Genomic DNA, 14,797 nt, shown 5'->3' on the forward strand with positions numbered 1-14,797 from the left:
AACAATGGGAGAAAGCATCATTTTGATGGTATCCAATCGTCCCCACCAGGATAAATATAGGGGATGCCACCTTGCCGTCAAAGAGGATAATCTATCAATGCATCTATCCATACATCGTGTGACTGTTCCTGGAATGGAAGAGGAAAAATGGAGACCCAAATACTTAATAGATTGGGGACTCCAAGAGAAACCTGATGTGATAAAATCAGCGTTGAAAGTATATTTCGTCAAAGGTAATATTTCACATTTATCTTTATTTAATTTGTAACCGGATACCAACGCAAAAGAGTCAACTTCAGCTATAAAAGCAGGTAAGGAGGTGTGGGGTTTTGACAAAAACAAAAGAACGTCATCCGCATAGGCTGCCATTTTAATTGTGGAATCTTGGAAGGTAAAGCCATGTATATCTTCGTTCTGACGAATTCTAAGTAAGAAGGGTTCTAAAGCAATTTTAAAAAGAAACGGGGAGAGAGGGCAACCTTGTCTAACTCCTCGTGCAAGATTCAAATAAGAAGAAATGTTTCCATTAGCAGTGACCGCAGCCCTTGGATTAGAGTATAACATAGATATTAAAGCAATAATCTTGGGACCAAAGCCAAACCATTTAAGTGTGTTAAAGAGATATGGCCATTCTACCCTATCAAATGCCTTCTCCGCATCTAAGGCAATAGCAGCCAAAGGATGAGAAACATGAGAAGCCTTGGAGAGGATATCTAAAATAATCGAGTGTTATCTGTAATGAGTCTTCCCTTAATGAATCCAGATTGATCGGAACCCAACAATTCCGGTAGATGAGACTCCGATCGTAATGCCAAAGCCTTCAAAAAGATTTTATATTCGACATTAACCAAGGAAATGGGTCTGTAATTCTTGCAATATTGAGAATCCCTGCCATCTTTAGGAATGAGGCAAATAAGGGCATCTGAAAAAGAACCAGTGGAACCGTTTGAATTTAAGAAGGAAAGGACAAAGGTATGTAATTTGGGAATCAATAAAGAGGCAAAATGAGTAAAAATGTTTTACTGTAAAACCATCCAGACCTGGAGCTTTATCATGTTTGAGCATTTTAAGAGCAGCGTGAAGTTCTTTCTGGGTAATGTCCGATTCTAAAGAAGATAAATCTGGGCGTGATTCAGGGGTAACACAAATTTGAGAAAGGAATTGAGAATTGGAGTGATCAGATGACAAGAAATCAGAGGTATATAGTGTTTGATAGAAGTGTAGAAATTCATTCAAGATATCACCATCTTTAAATTTTAGGGAATTATCAGAGCGAAAAATCGATTCTATATTTAACGTGTTCTGTTTAGCCTTTAAAGAGTTAGCGAGTAATTTCCCAGCTTTGTTTTGACCGCCATAAAAATTCGCACTTGATTTTAATAAATAATTAGATGCATTATTGGTGGTATCCTGATTAAACTGAATTTTAATTTTTAAGAGTTCAGATAGAACATGTTGTTATTTTTGCAACTGCCCAAACTGTATAACTCTAACCTAATTATGCATCTGGCACATTGGATGATACTTTTGAAACCTGTCTCCCTCCCTTCTATCAACTATACACCATTCAAGGAAAACATCAAAATAGCAACAGCCTCCTCCTAAACAAGCAAAGCACCACTTAAAAATAACTAAGAGCCATAACAGATGAGAGGAAAAACAACTGCTCTCCCACTAAAATAGTTATAGACTTTAAATTCTGAATGATACACACCAGAGCAAAGGTACATGCAAACACACACATCATGCTACTTTCACTACAATCAAGTCAACTGGTACCATATAAAGACATTAACAATGACTATAAAGTTCTATAAACATTACAATAAGTGCATTTCTATGGGGAGTTGAATATTTAGATTTCCAACTTGAAGGCATAACATCACAGGAGTAAATGCATATCTTGATGAAGGGAGCTTATATTATAGTCTTATCACCCGCTGCCAAGTGCTATGCCGGTTGTAAAAGGCCCTGAATCCGAGTGCGGTTCGGGCCTGTAACAACGGAGTGGGCTTTTAACTACTGGCATAGCCAGAGGCAGAATAGCAATAATGCTTTTAGAAAATTGCACCCACTAAGGGTAGAATGTTCTAAAATAAAAAGGGATAAACATGAAGAGCTCTGCCTCAGCTGACCTGCTGCAACTGGACCTGCTGCATCTGCACCTGGACCTGCCTGCTCATCTCTGTTGGAGTGAAATCATGATCCCCAAGAGGGTCCTCCAAGGTTATGGACCCTTTGTGTGGCATCAGTTGAGTTCTGCTGAAAGAAAAGAGGAAATCCTGAAGTTTTAGGTCTTCACAAACACAAACTGTCCCAGTCATACCAAGGACTTGTTGCCCAGCAATGTGGCTCTGTAAGCACACACATGACTTCAATCTAGCCTATTGTTATACCAGCTTGAAAATGTAATTCTGCTCACGTAATTGGCAACAGTAACTACATAAATGTCCACCATAGAGAAATCCCATACAGCTTCAAACATCTTGGAAGATTTTAAAAGCAAGATGTTTGAATGGCTTTGACCCAGAAGTCGCACAATTGGATTTGTTGCCATGGACACTGGCAGTATTATAATCAAGGACATGACAGATGGTGGATGTTTCAGGCTTCTGTGTTTGGCATAATGCCTCAACCTGATTGTGCAGGACTTTCTCAAAAAAGAAGACATAGCATGCAACATAGTGGCCACCTGCCAAAGGCTCTGCACTGATTTCAGCCATTATTTTAGAGACCCGAAGCAGTTGAGCATCATTCAGTAGGGTACCAGTTAAAGCCGTCCTATAGAAGGTGCCAACACATTAGAACTCAACCTTCTACATGTTGCAACATCTGTTTGGGCAGTACAGACCAATCACCAACTATGTTCTTCAAAGAGGAGGAAATACAACTGGGAAAATTATGACAACGGAGAAGAACAAATGGGGGCCAGTCAAATGCCTGATACAGATGCTACTTCCTTTTGAGGTTTTCATACTGGAAGTCAGCAAGGAGGACAGAACGTGGAGCCGGGCAATCACATTGTTGCATCTGCTACAGGACAAGTTAAAAAAGGTGTTGCAAAGGTTTGTATTGTGAACAAAGAAGCACATGAGTTAGTTCAGAACTTAATAATTCGCTTGGTTGTTAATTCAAGGCTACAAAGAGAAATCAAGTCCTCCAGTGAGTACATTCATGGCACAATACTTGATCCACATCACAAAAAAATACTTGCCACTTTCATTCCTTTTTCAGAAGGGGATGTTTCTCTTTAAAAGAGCTGGATTGTTGATCAAGCAAGAGACCTATAAGAAGAACAGCTGGAAGTTAGAGACCTGGACAGACGTTCTTGTGAGCAGACTTCAACCTTCAAAGAATACAGTGCTGTTGTCCCACAGCCATCACCATCATCACCAGAAACACCAGGAACAGAAAAATTGGACCCAACCTCTTCAATGGCTTGGGTTCAAGTGGCAGGACGTAAGTCAAGTACAGAGGTGAAGGCAACAGATGTCGGGCATTGGCAGCACCAATGGCCATTCAGAGGATGGTTCAAGACTATCTGGATGACCCATAAAAGGGGTACTTGGATCAAAACCCATTGGTCTGTTTGTATAGGAAGATGAAACAATGGCCAGAGCTCAGCAGGCTGGCAACAAAGTATCTGACTTGGCCTGTAGCCAGTGTTTCTTCTGAGTTCATGTTCAGTGAGCTGTTGCAGTTGTCACAGTCAGAAGGACCAGTTGCTTGCTTCAAAATGTAGAGCGATTGCCCATGATAAAAATGAACAAACACTTCATACCACAGGATTACACTATTCCTGAAACAGCGGAGGAGGAGAATAAGGGTGATTGGTTAGACTCAAGTGTGTTGGCCAATTAACCTTTCGGTGAACCACCTGTTTGAGGACAAACTCTACTTCTCTTCTTCAAACTACTTTAAAAAAAAAGAAAAAAGATACATAGAAAACATTTATATATTTTGTGTCTTACTTATGCAGCCCCATTTATTCACATGTATTGAGTGGACCAGTGTGCAAAGAAAAATCCTCCTATCCTTTTTTCGTTCTCTAGCTGTGCTACCAGTAAAGATCATTAATTAATTGTATATGACTGGCACTGTTCGCTGCTTCTGTGAAGAAAGAGAATATACTATCGACAAATGTGCACCATGCTTTGGAGCAGGTAACTATTGCACCAATGAGTAATATATTGAGTGATTGATAATTCCTGGGGTGACTGGGAGAGTGTTGTAACTATTTTGTAAACTTGATTTGTAATGCTTGGGGCTCAAAGAATAAATCTTCCTGAATGATTGCTTTACTTTCACATTTCACTTTAATTACCTACATGGTCCACTCCTTTCCTGTAATTCTTCTATTTCAATTCTTCAGAGACCAATCAGTTTAGTCATCAAAATGACACCAAATGCACAAATTATTTTGCTCTTCTTGCTCTTCAACACTACAGATCTATCTCATTTAAGTCAACACTAGGAGTCGGGATGGGACCACCCCAATAGCCAGAAAAGGAAGCTATGAACAATCCTATTTTCTTCAATGGGAAACAAACAAGATGACTTAAAAATGCCTCCTCCTATGGAATAAAGAGAGGAGCTTTGATTTGGAAAATGCTGAGTAGTGTGATGGCTCAAATGTTAAACTCTACTAAAATCGCAGTCGTCTGTAGGGACTGTCTCTAGAAGCATGTCATACAATGAATACACACATCAAAATGTTATTAACAATTGTTGTTTTGTGAGATTGATCAGCCAGGTACATGTACCTACTTGTCTGCAATTGGTGGTAAAAGATTGTTTTCACTTCTCAGAAAATTGTGCTTTACTGCATCAGCCTATGCTCTGCCCTCTTGATCCTCATCCACTATGAAGCTTACCTTCTCCTTGACTCTACAATATTGACTACTTTTTTTACATTCTACAGGCCTCCTCTTCTTCTGCACAAAAGCTCCCTATTACTCCTGCTTACCAGACTTGTTCATCCCTGCGCCCAAAATGGACATTCCGAGTAGGAGAATGCACATGCACCATCCATTTTGGCATATTTATACACAGTATTATTTTAACAGCAACAACTTGTAGAACTGTGTGGGTTTTCTCCATTTTGTATTATTCAAACATAGGTAACAAAATAATTAGCTAACTTGAGATTCTGGGGCTGAATGCCTATTTTAAATGGATTTAGTAAATAAACTGTGTTATTCCTTTCACAACAGATGTGAGGATGATGTGCTGCTCATTGATTGATGAATGCTGTGTTTATCTTTGTCCCATCTCTCCCCAATTCCCAGTTCCCATCAATTCATCAAACCCCTAACACTCTTAACCCAGGTTGTGTGATCCATTGAGGTGTGACTTGATCATTTACACCATAAATCAATTGCACACTTGGTGGGGTGGATGTAGTGAAAGTAAAACTAACTCAGTGTCACAGGATCTTCTTACCTAAACAATAGCTCTCATCAGCCCTAATAACCGCCCAAGTATGAAAGGGACATCATCATAATAGTACAGAGCCTTAGTTAGAATAATATCTTTCCCAGGATAGGTAGTACTTGTGTGCACTATGACCTGATTCACAAAGGTAAAGTTACAATTTTGTGCCCACATGCATCAAACTCCCGTTTTGCGTTTCCAAATTTGCGATTTTTACCGAATCGCAAATAAGGAATCGCAAAATGGGATGCATTATTGAAAGTGCATAATATTTGCGAATCGGTAAAAATCGCAATTTTTACCGAATCGCAAATATTATGCGAATTGCAATTTGCGATTTCGCAATTCCCATTGATTCCAATGGGCCAAAAGGCCCATAGGAATCAATGGTAATTGCGAATTCGCAAATTGGAATTGGCAAAATGTTGATGCATTCCATGGGTGCAGGGGGGCGTCCAAAGGACCCCCCTGCACCCCTGAAATGTATTTTAAAATGGATGTTTCACACACACATGTCCTAAGGACATGTGTGTCTGTAACATGACAGTGTTTAAAATGCTAATTTGAGCATTTTAGACATTTTTCGCAAATTACCACGAGGTTTAACCTCGTGGTAATTTGCACTTGCAATCGTCAAAATCGCAATTTTTTTAAGAATGATGCATTGCATTTAAGGAATCGCAAAATTGCGATTCCTTAAATGCAATCGCATTTTAGAAAATCGCAAAATTAGCGATTTTCAATAAAAACTAATGATGCATCTCAAAAAGCATTTTTGGAATCGCAAACGGCCGATTTTAAGGAATCGCACCGTTTGCGACTCCAAAAATGCTTGATGCATGTGGGCATTAGTGTATGTTTACTCTTGCAGTGTAATGTAACTGTACTACCAGTAACTTCACAGAGTAGTAACTTCACAAATAATAACTAAGTAGTGGTATTAGTAACTCCTTTTACATTGAAAGGAGTTAATTACTACTTGAAAAGTTACTACTCGTAATGTAAAGTTACAGAGGAAAAGTTACCTGTCGCAAACTTACACTGCAGGAGTAAAGTAGCACCAAAAGCATAACTTACTTTACCTTTGTGAACCAAACCTTGTGTTGCTTACAAAATCTTGGCATCATGGAGTAAACTTCTTGTGAGTTCTGACTACTGCCTCAAGATTTTTGTTAGTTTTAATTATTTTAATAATACTTGCTCCCCAGATTGATTAGCAGTTACTACTGCTAGTTGGTGTTTGTAGTAGGGCTTCTTTATCATAGTAGTCTCAGTCTTGAATTACCCACTAACTGTGTTTTCTTTCAGTCTATTTGCCAGTGATGGGCAATCCTACTGAATAATACTATTATTGGAGTTCACCTTGCAAGCATCCTTCAGAATAGGTGGGAGTGGGACATCGCTTTGTGATGTCATCCATGTTAGCATTAGTCCACTAGTACCATGAGCATTAAGTAAATTAATTAGCTGCCATTAATGAGTAACACAAATATGAGGTGCGCAGTTAAGTCTTTATTACATATTCAACAATACTGGAACCATCCTGGTGGGCCTGCTACTCTAAAGCATGTTTTGGGGGCAGATTTAATGCATGGTAGTTTATTAACTTATAATTGATTCCAATGAACCTGCTCTTCTCTGACTCCCACTTCAGTTCTAACCTGCATCCAAATGTTGGGCCTGATAGAGTCTGGCAGATGGGATACTCTGCCACACACTTGGCGGATAATGGATATCGAGATAGCATATTATAGTAGACAGTGCATAGAATAAAAATGATGGGCTGTAGTATAGCTAACTGGATGTATCCCAATAAGACAATACATTACACACTGGCCTCCACCACAAATTATTTTCAATAAATACCTTCACTTGGCAGTAGGGATAAGTCTACAGGGAGGTACATTATAGGGGTATGGCTAGGTAGAGTTTTAGCTAAGGAATGGTTGGGTGTCACTTATCATGTACTACTCTTTTGCTTATTCACATTGGTTAACGAAAGGGCAAAATTGGAACTGTAAATCTATGAAATATAAATCATTTGGGCTGAAAAATGTGACACATGGAGAGATAGAAGTTACATTTTTGGGTTGGCTGGGACAGAAAGGAAAACATTATGAAGTGAAGTACTAGTAGGTGACTGATTGGGCACTGGGAAACATACCTTGCCTTCAGTTTGTATGCATTGTAGACTTTGTTGCGCCACTCTATTAACTGAAGCAGACCCACATTTCACTGCCTACACTGCAGTATTGAATTAAACTAAGCTGCAGCTTTATGTGGTAAAATGCAGTGGGCGGAGTGGTGATGAGCAGGATATCTGTCTCACTTACCAAACACAGCAATAAGAAAGCAAGGTGACTTACCACTTGATCCACCCACTGAGACTGCCCCATCCATTTAACAATGGGCCTTCTCTGACGTCTTTGCCTGTTGCTTGTGATGACACTGGTAGTCTGTGTGCCTAGAGAAAATCAAAATGCACCCATTTTAGATACCAGTTTAGCCACTGAATTATTGTTTATTTTCCACAAAGTAAAACAACAATGGCTCACTACATTTAGGTTAACTATCTATTAGCATCTTATATCAAACGTATCACTTTAATAAGTGTTTTGGTTGACAACACTTGTCATGATGTCATCAGTGATGTCATTTGAGATGCCATCAGTGATGTCTTAATGATGTCACTATCCATGTCATGAGTGATGTAATACATGAGGTCATAAGGAGTGCATTGTGGCAGGTGTAAATTATAGTTAGGTCAGGTAACTATAATTGCTGAATGTTACTGGTTTTATATGAATGAAATGTAAGTGTAACTCTACAGTCTCTGTAACCTTTGTTTTTTTCAGTGTATTTCTAATTTTTTTTAATTCGATTTCCTAACTATATTGTCCCTGTAACCTTTGTATTTTTTTCAGTGTATTTCTAAGGTTTTTTTAATTCAGTTTCCTAACTATAACGTACTTGTAACCTTTGGTTTTGTCGGTGTATTTATAAGATTTTCTAAATTCTATTTCCTAACTAAAACATCTCTGTAACCTTTGTTTTTTTCATGAATTTCAAACTTTATTTCAATTTTTTTTTCTCACTGAAACCTGATAAGGTTGAATTTCTGTGGAATAAGCATTGTGCCAGAATGAATCCTGCCCTGCGTATTTATCAGAGAAGAGGCCACCATTTTGTACAACATCTCTACCCAACTGGAGTACTTTCTACTGGCTAATTAGTAAGTACTACCATGTTGGGTAAATGTATACTGCATTTCCTACACCACAGTTCCTTAAAGAATGCTGAGGAAAATGTCTGCAGTGACCTTGAGTATCTGTAACTTTGCCACTGTGATTGTTGCTCAAGCGTCTTCAACAGATAACTTTACAAGGTGAAACTGCGAGAAAGCACACTTGAATGATTTGTCCTTTACAGAAGAAAGTGCTTCTTTGTTTTGTGGAGATGGGATCGTATTTTTAAACCTCAAGACCCAGTCTCCAAATTAGGTGTAAACATCCTCGGGGGGCTTTATGGATCCTCGTACATAAGTATATACATTTGGATTTCCAAATATTTACAAAACTATTGAACTGAAATACACCAAATAAAAAAAGAACTCCTTTCGACCAATATATACCTTTCTGCCAAATTGTTTGTAATTCCTTTCAGCTGTTTGGGCTGTAGCTGTGTCTAGAGTCACTATGGGAAATTGCACAGTGAAAACATGTTTTGGAACCCCCAATCTCAGCCTCCAATTAACGGATCATTCCAAAAATGTTAAGACAGCAGCTGAAGTGAGCGCCATACTTGTTTTGAAAATTTTGTGAGGATTTGTCAAACAATGTCATATTATTGGCTAAATAAAAACACTTTTCCCATGGAAATTAGTTACTCACTATAGCTACTTTATATATATATGACATGGCCATCAACAAAACCAAGTCATTTTCCAGAACACAGGCCCTTGCAGTTCAAACTAGTCAGCAGGATGTAGGCCAAGACTATCCAGAGCAGCCATCTAGAGTGATTCTGACCAACAATAGGCAGCACCAGTCCCTAAGGAAAATACTGAATAGAAATTGGAGCCTGATGCGTAGTGATCTGATTTTAGGTAACTATTTGACTAAAAAACCTCATCTGACATTTAGAAAAGCAAGGTCCATGAGCAATAGCCTTGATAAGAACAGTCCAGAACTCAGATCCCCTACCAACTGGCTCACCTCACACAAATGATTTGTCAAATGCCCAACTTGTAAAGCATGTAAATTTGCACGCAATAAGACATGCTATATCAGCCAATTCAAATCACACCCTATACCTGTCAGTAAAAGACTGACTTGTAAAACAGATTATGCGGTATATGTGCTGTAGTGTCCCTGGGGCTTAAGCTACATTGGCAACACTAAAATGCCAGTGCACAAGAGGATACCCCAGCACATTAGGGCAATCCCCAATAAGGATCAAGTCTACCCAGTGGCTAGGCACTTTGAGGGGAGCCACAATGGCAACCCGGTACACTTACAATATTTTGTTTTTGACACCATTCTCCCCCTGAGAAGGGGAGGAAATCGCGAAGCCCAACTTCGTCTTTTAGAAATGAGGTACATATTGAAGCTCGATACTAGGACACCTTTAGGGCTCAATGCGAGTGAAGATTTTTATACTTGCTTATAATGGCTAGTTCGGGCAACAAAGTATACAGTCATTGGGTTGTGTTATTGCCAGTTTTCTGTATAAGAGATAGTGTATGTGTATACAAATATACATATTTTCCTTGTTTTGTTTTATATATTTCAACCCCTCAGTCATAGGATGTTTACCTATTTATTAATGTATGTCATTTAGCACTTTTTTGAACCCATTAAGGTTCAATAGGGTGACACTTTTGCACTTTTCAAATATTGACCACAATAGGATATGGAGTGATTGTAAGCCCACTTGGGCTCAATTTTGAAGAGCAGCATAAAAACAAAGAGCATATCATCCTGACATCAATATAAGAATGTTTTTATCATCTGTGGCAAACCAAAAAAAAGTGCTTTCTATTTATTACCATAGTGACACTTTCCTTGATAATCTCTTGTGTTTATTATTGTTTTACACAAGTTTTTTTTACAATGTGCAATATGGATTGTGGTATATTTATGACCAGATTCTAGTGTTGTAAACAGTGACATTTTTAACTTTTGCACTTCTTATTTAGGAATGTTTTAATAGATTTTAAATGCCACATGTTAGGTCCAATGTTTACATTTATATTTATCTATAAATACATTTACGTATTTATTAATTCAAAATGTATGCTCATCAGTGATGTCATGAGTGATGTCACTGACCATGTCATGAGTGATGTAATATGTGACGTCATCAGCAGTGCATTGCGGGCGCGCAAGTTATAGTTAGCTGAACTAACTATAACGGAGGAATTTCAAAGGTTTTGTATGAGTAAAATGACCAGCTAACTATAACTGGTGTGAAACCTATGGTTTTTTCAGTGGATTTCAAAGGTTTTTAAAATGCTAATTCCTAACTATAACGTGCCTGAAACCCATGGTTTTTTCAGTGAATTTCAAAGGTTTTTTAAATAGTAATTCCTAACTATAACGTGGCTGAAACCTATGTTTTTTTCAGTAAATTTCAATGGTTTTGTAAATGATAATTTTTAAATGTAATAATTGTTATATTTTTTATACTGATTTACTACATTATTATAAATTATTTATTTTTAGATATATTATTTTTTAAATTACATTACATATTTTTAATATAAATTGAAAAAAAATGTTTGTACACCTCTCTGCAACGCAGCCCCTTGGCGTGTTTGCAGAGGGGTAAATAATTCCCCTTGCATACTGGGGCTCCCTGGGGGCCAACTAGCCCACCTGGAACCTCCAGTATGCACCAGGGGGCTGCATTGCAGAGAGGTGTAATGAGGCTATGCCTCTTTTTACACCTCTCTGCAACGCAGCCCCCTGGCGCGTTTGCAGAGGGGGAACTAATTCCCCTTGCATACTGGGGGTCCCTGGTGGCCAACTAGCCCACCATGAGCCTTCAGTATGTGCCAGGGGGCTGTGTAGCTTTGCCCCAGGGGGCGTCGGCCCCCCACAATTCTTTATCACTATGCCCCCGCGAATTTGTCCCCCCGGGGGGTAATTTGAAAAAAAAAGAATTCGGGGTAAAAAAAAAAAAAATGGGCCTTGGGGGGTCCTTGTGGGACCACCTGGGCAGGCCTAGGGGGTCAGGGTGTTTCTACCCTGCCCCCTTTTTGTGTTCTACACGTTTGTTTTTCTGCTTTCTTGTACCTCGGTCTACTGAGCACAAGATGGCTGCTAACACTTCCTGGTTTGGAGTGTTGACAGCCAATGAGCATGCAGCTTTCTCGTACGGGTACATATGCGGACCCATGCGCATACGGTACACGCACCCCGCAATTTCCCCCCCAAACTTTTTTGGGGGGTCCTTGTGGGACCCCCTGAGCATCCCTAGGGGTCAGGGTGCTTCTACCCTGCCCCCTTTTTGAGTTCTACACGTTTGTTTTTCTGCTTTCTTGTTCCTCAGTCTACTGAGGCACAAGATTGCTGCCAAAAATTTCTGTTTTGGAGTGTTGACAGATATTGGCAGCCAATCAGCATGCACCTTGCACACGCGAAGGTCTCCTCTCTGCCAAATTTGGTGTAATTCCGTTCAGCCGTTCGGGCTGTAGCCGTGTCTAATCGTCCTATGGAAAATAACATGGGGAAAACACGTTTTGAGACCCTCTTTTTTCTCAGCCCCCACTTGACGAATCCCACCAAAACTTTCAGGGAAGGAGCTGGCCATCTTCTTTGAGAAATTCGCGAAGATTCATCAACCGGCGCCAAAGTTATTCCCAATAGAATGTTGCAGATTTCCTATTGAAACTAGGTCCTAACTATAACTACCTACTGGCGACCGCGAGTAGGTAATAAATATATATAGAAGGGAGATGACAACTTGCACCCTACCTACATTTTTGGAGGACCAGTGCCAAACGCAGCCAGGAATGGGACATCACTGTGTGTTTGAAAAGCAGATCACTGTATCTTGCACTCACAGCGTCGACATTGGAAAACCCGAGATGGATCGGATTAGTGGAGGCGGAGTCAAAATTGACAGAGGAGGGGACGCAAGTTCTTTGCTCCAATGAGGGAGGACTAATCTCTTTTTAAACATCAAGCCCCGGGCAGAACAGTTCCAACAGTGAAGCGGGCACTGATGAAAGCCGCAATGGCTGAAACGCATCTGCCCAGCGTTTCACCGCGATAACAGGACTGCTTTAAACTAAGAAGCCTTTTTGTAAATAAATCCCCTTTCTGCCACTGAGCATGTGTCGGCACCTTTTCTTTGAATTGGTATTGGACTATATATATATATATATATATATATATATATATATATAGTGGACAAATTTTGATGTGATTATAACATCATGGATTTAACCAGCGAAAATATGTCTTTTATTTATTTATTTATTCATATGATTATCATTATTTATACTGATTAATGTTTTAAATAATGAGACTGCACTTGAGAATAATAGTGCTAAAATTTGTTGATATTTTTTTCAAGGCATTCATGCAGCAATCATGTTGGGAACTACTAGAACTACATATAGTCTGTTGTTTTTGTCCAGCATCATGTGACCCAAACCATCACCGGGGAAGGGGTGTGTACATTGTTAACCACATTACAAAAAGTGAAAAATGCATAATGAACGCTGAATGTGAACAAGGGCTCCTGAAGCCCGAAACGCGTCGTTGCTGGCTGGGTTAAACTAATAAAAACTTACCTTGCCTGAAAAATTGCTATGATCGGTCTGAGTTCCTGCTTCGCCGTGAAAAAATGGAAGTGGATGGAATTATTGGTGCAGAGTGTCACGAAGGTCAGCTGCCTCCGTTTCCAGACCGCCTCCCTGTAAGCCGGAAGCCGCCCTCAGCTGAGACCTGTTTGCTCCGTGGTGGAATTTGGCGGCTTCCCCCAGCATTCGACCGTGAAAATCTACTGAAACCGGCAGAGGTTTGGATTCCATCGGGTCGGAGGACTCGTGAAGAAAACAACAAAAGTGCCGGTGATGGATTGATTCGAAAGTGGCAGGAAGGGAGAGGAGGCGCCAGACAAGACGAGAAACAAAATCGACTGTGTTCGTTTGGGTGATAACTGTTCCAAACCACAGCCAGCTATGTCAGCGGAGGTTGAGAGAGAGAGAGAACTGGCATCTAAAGGAATTTTTGACAGCAAGAACAAAGCTGTGCATGGCGTAATTCAAACATCGCCAGATGAATCCGCAAAAGATAAAGATGTTAAAGTACTGTTGAAGAATTTGGAAATTAAATCCAGATTAGAGGTAACAAAATGGTGGGAGAACAAGTCCTTATCGAAGTATGCAGAAGTGGGGCGGGTGCCGAGAGGCCTACGAATCCTATTGGCCCCCAGCTTCAATAACCCACACCCTGAAATGCTCCGTGAATGGGGAGAGAGAAACCTTGGCGCATCAATGAATCTGGTCAGGATTCTGACAAAATATGCTCAGATAGACCGCCAAAAGATACTAAAGGAACTTGAAGCAATCAATGAAGAACTTGACAAAATCCCCATAACGGACTACATTACAAAAACAAAGTCTGATATCAAAGAACGTGTGAAAAAACACAAACAAAAAATCATGGCAAGAAAGACGCATACGTTTTCAAGGGATCTGGCTGACTATGAAAACGGCCAGATCTTCACGTTCTTCCGCAAATATGACCTAAGCAAACGCAAGCAGTATAGTCAAGATAAAGGCATCGAGGCCAGAAGTAATGAAGAACCATCAACCAGCATTAATGATGAATCCTCAAATGCGGATACACTATCCCTCACAAGTAGTTAAAGTGGCAGCACAGAGTTCATCAGTACAAAAAAGCCTATTTTGAATATGAGCGAGGAGCTGGATTTTTTAGTGGCAGAAAGACTAAAAACAGGGAACAGCGGAAAAGGCGCAAAAACTGCCATGAAGAAGAAAATATTTTGGCAAAAGAACCGACGCTAGATGATAAGACAATTGTAAATCTGTCTGATGTAGTCCTGACGAAAGCTGAACATCAACTCTTGTCATTGGGGTTAAACTTTTGCACTGGTGAGGACTTCAATTATGCGAGGACTCGCATAGATGTGTACTGCTTTGTACGTAAGCTTAAGCTAAAGAAATACTTTGCATTAAAAAATGATAAAAACTTAGATATGGGCTCATCAAATCTTGTGGGAACATCCATTGAGGGGAGGGAGGAACAACACCACAATCCCTGAGAGCTTCTGATGTTGCTGGTGTTGTTACTATGCATGGACTACTTGAGGAAGATGGAGATATGTCAGC

The sequence above is a fragment of the Lissotriton vulgaris genome, chromosome 3_1, assembly GCF_964263255.1.
Source record: "Lissotriton vulgaris chromosome 3_1, aLisVul1.2, whole genome shotgun sequence".
NCBI classification, from domain to species: domain Eukaryota; kingdom Metazoa; phylum Chordata; class Amphibia; order Caudata; family Salamandridae; genus Lissotriton; species Lissotriton vulgaris.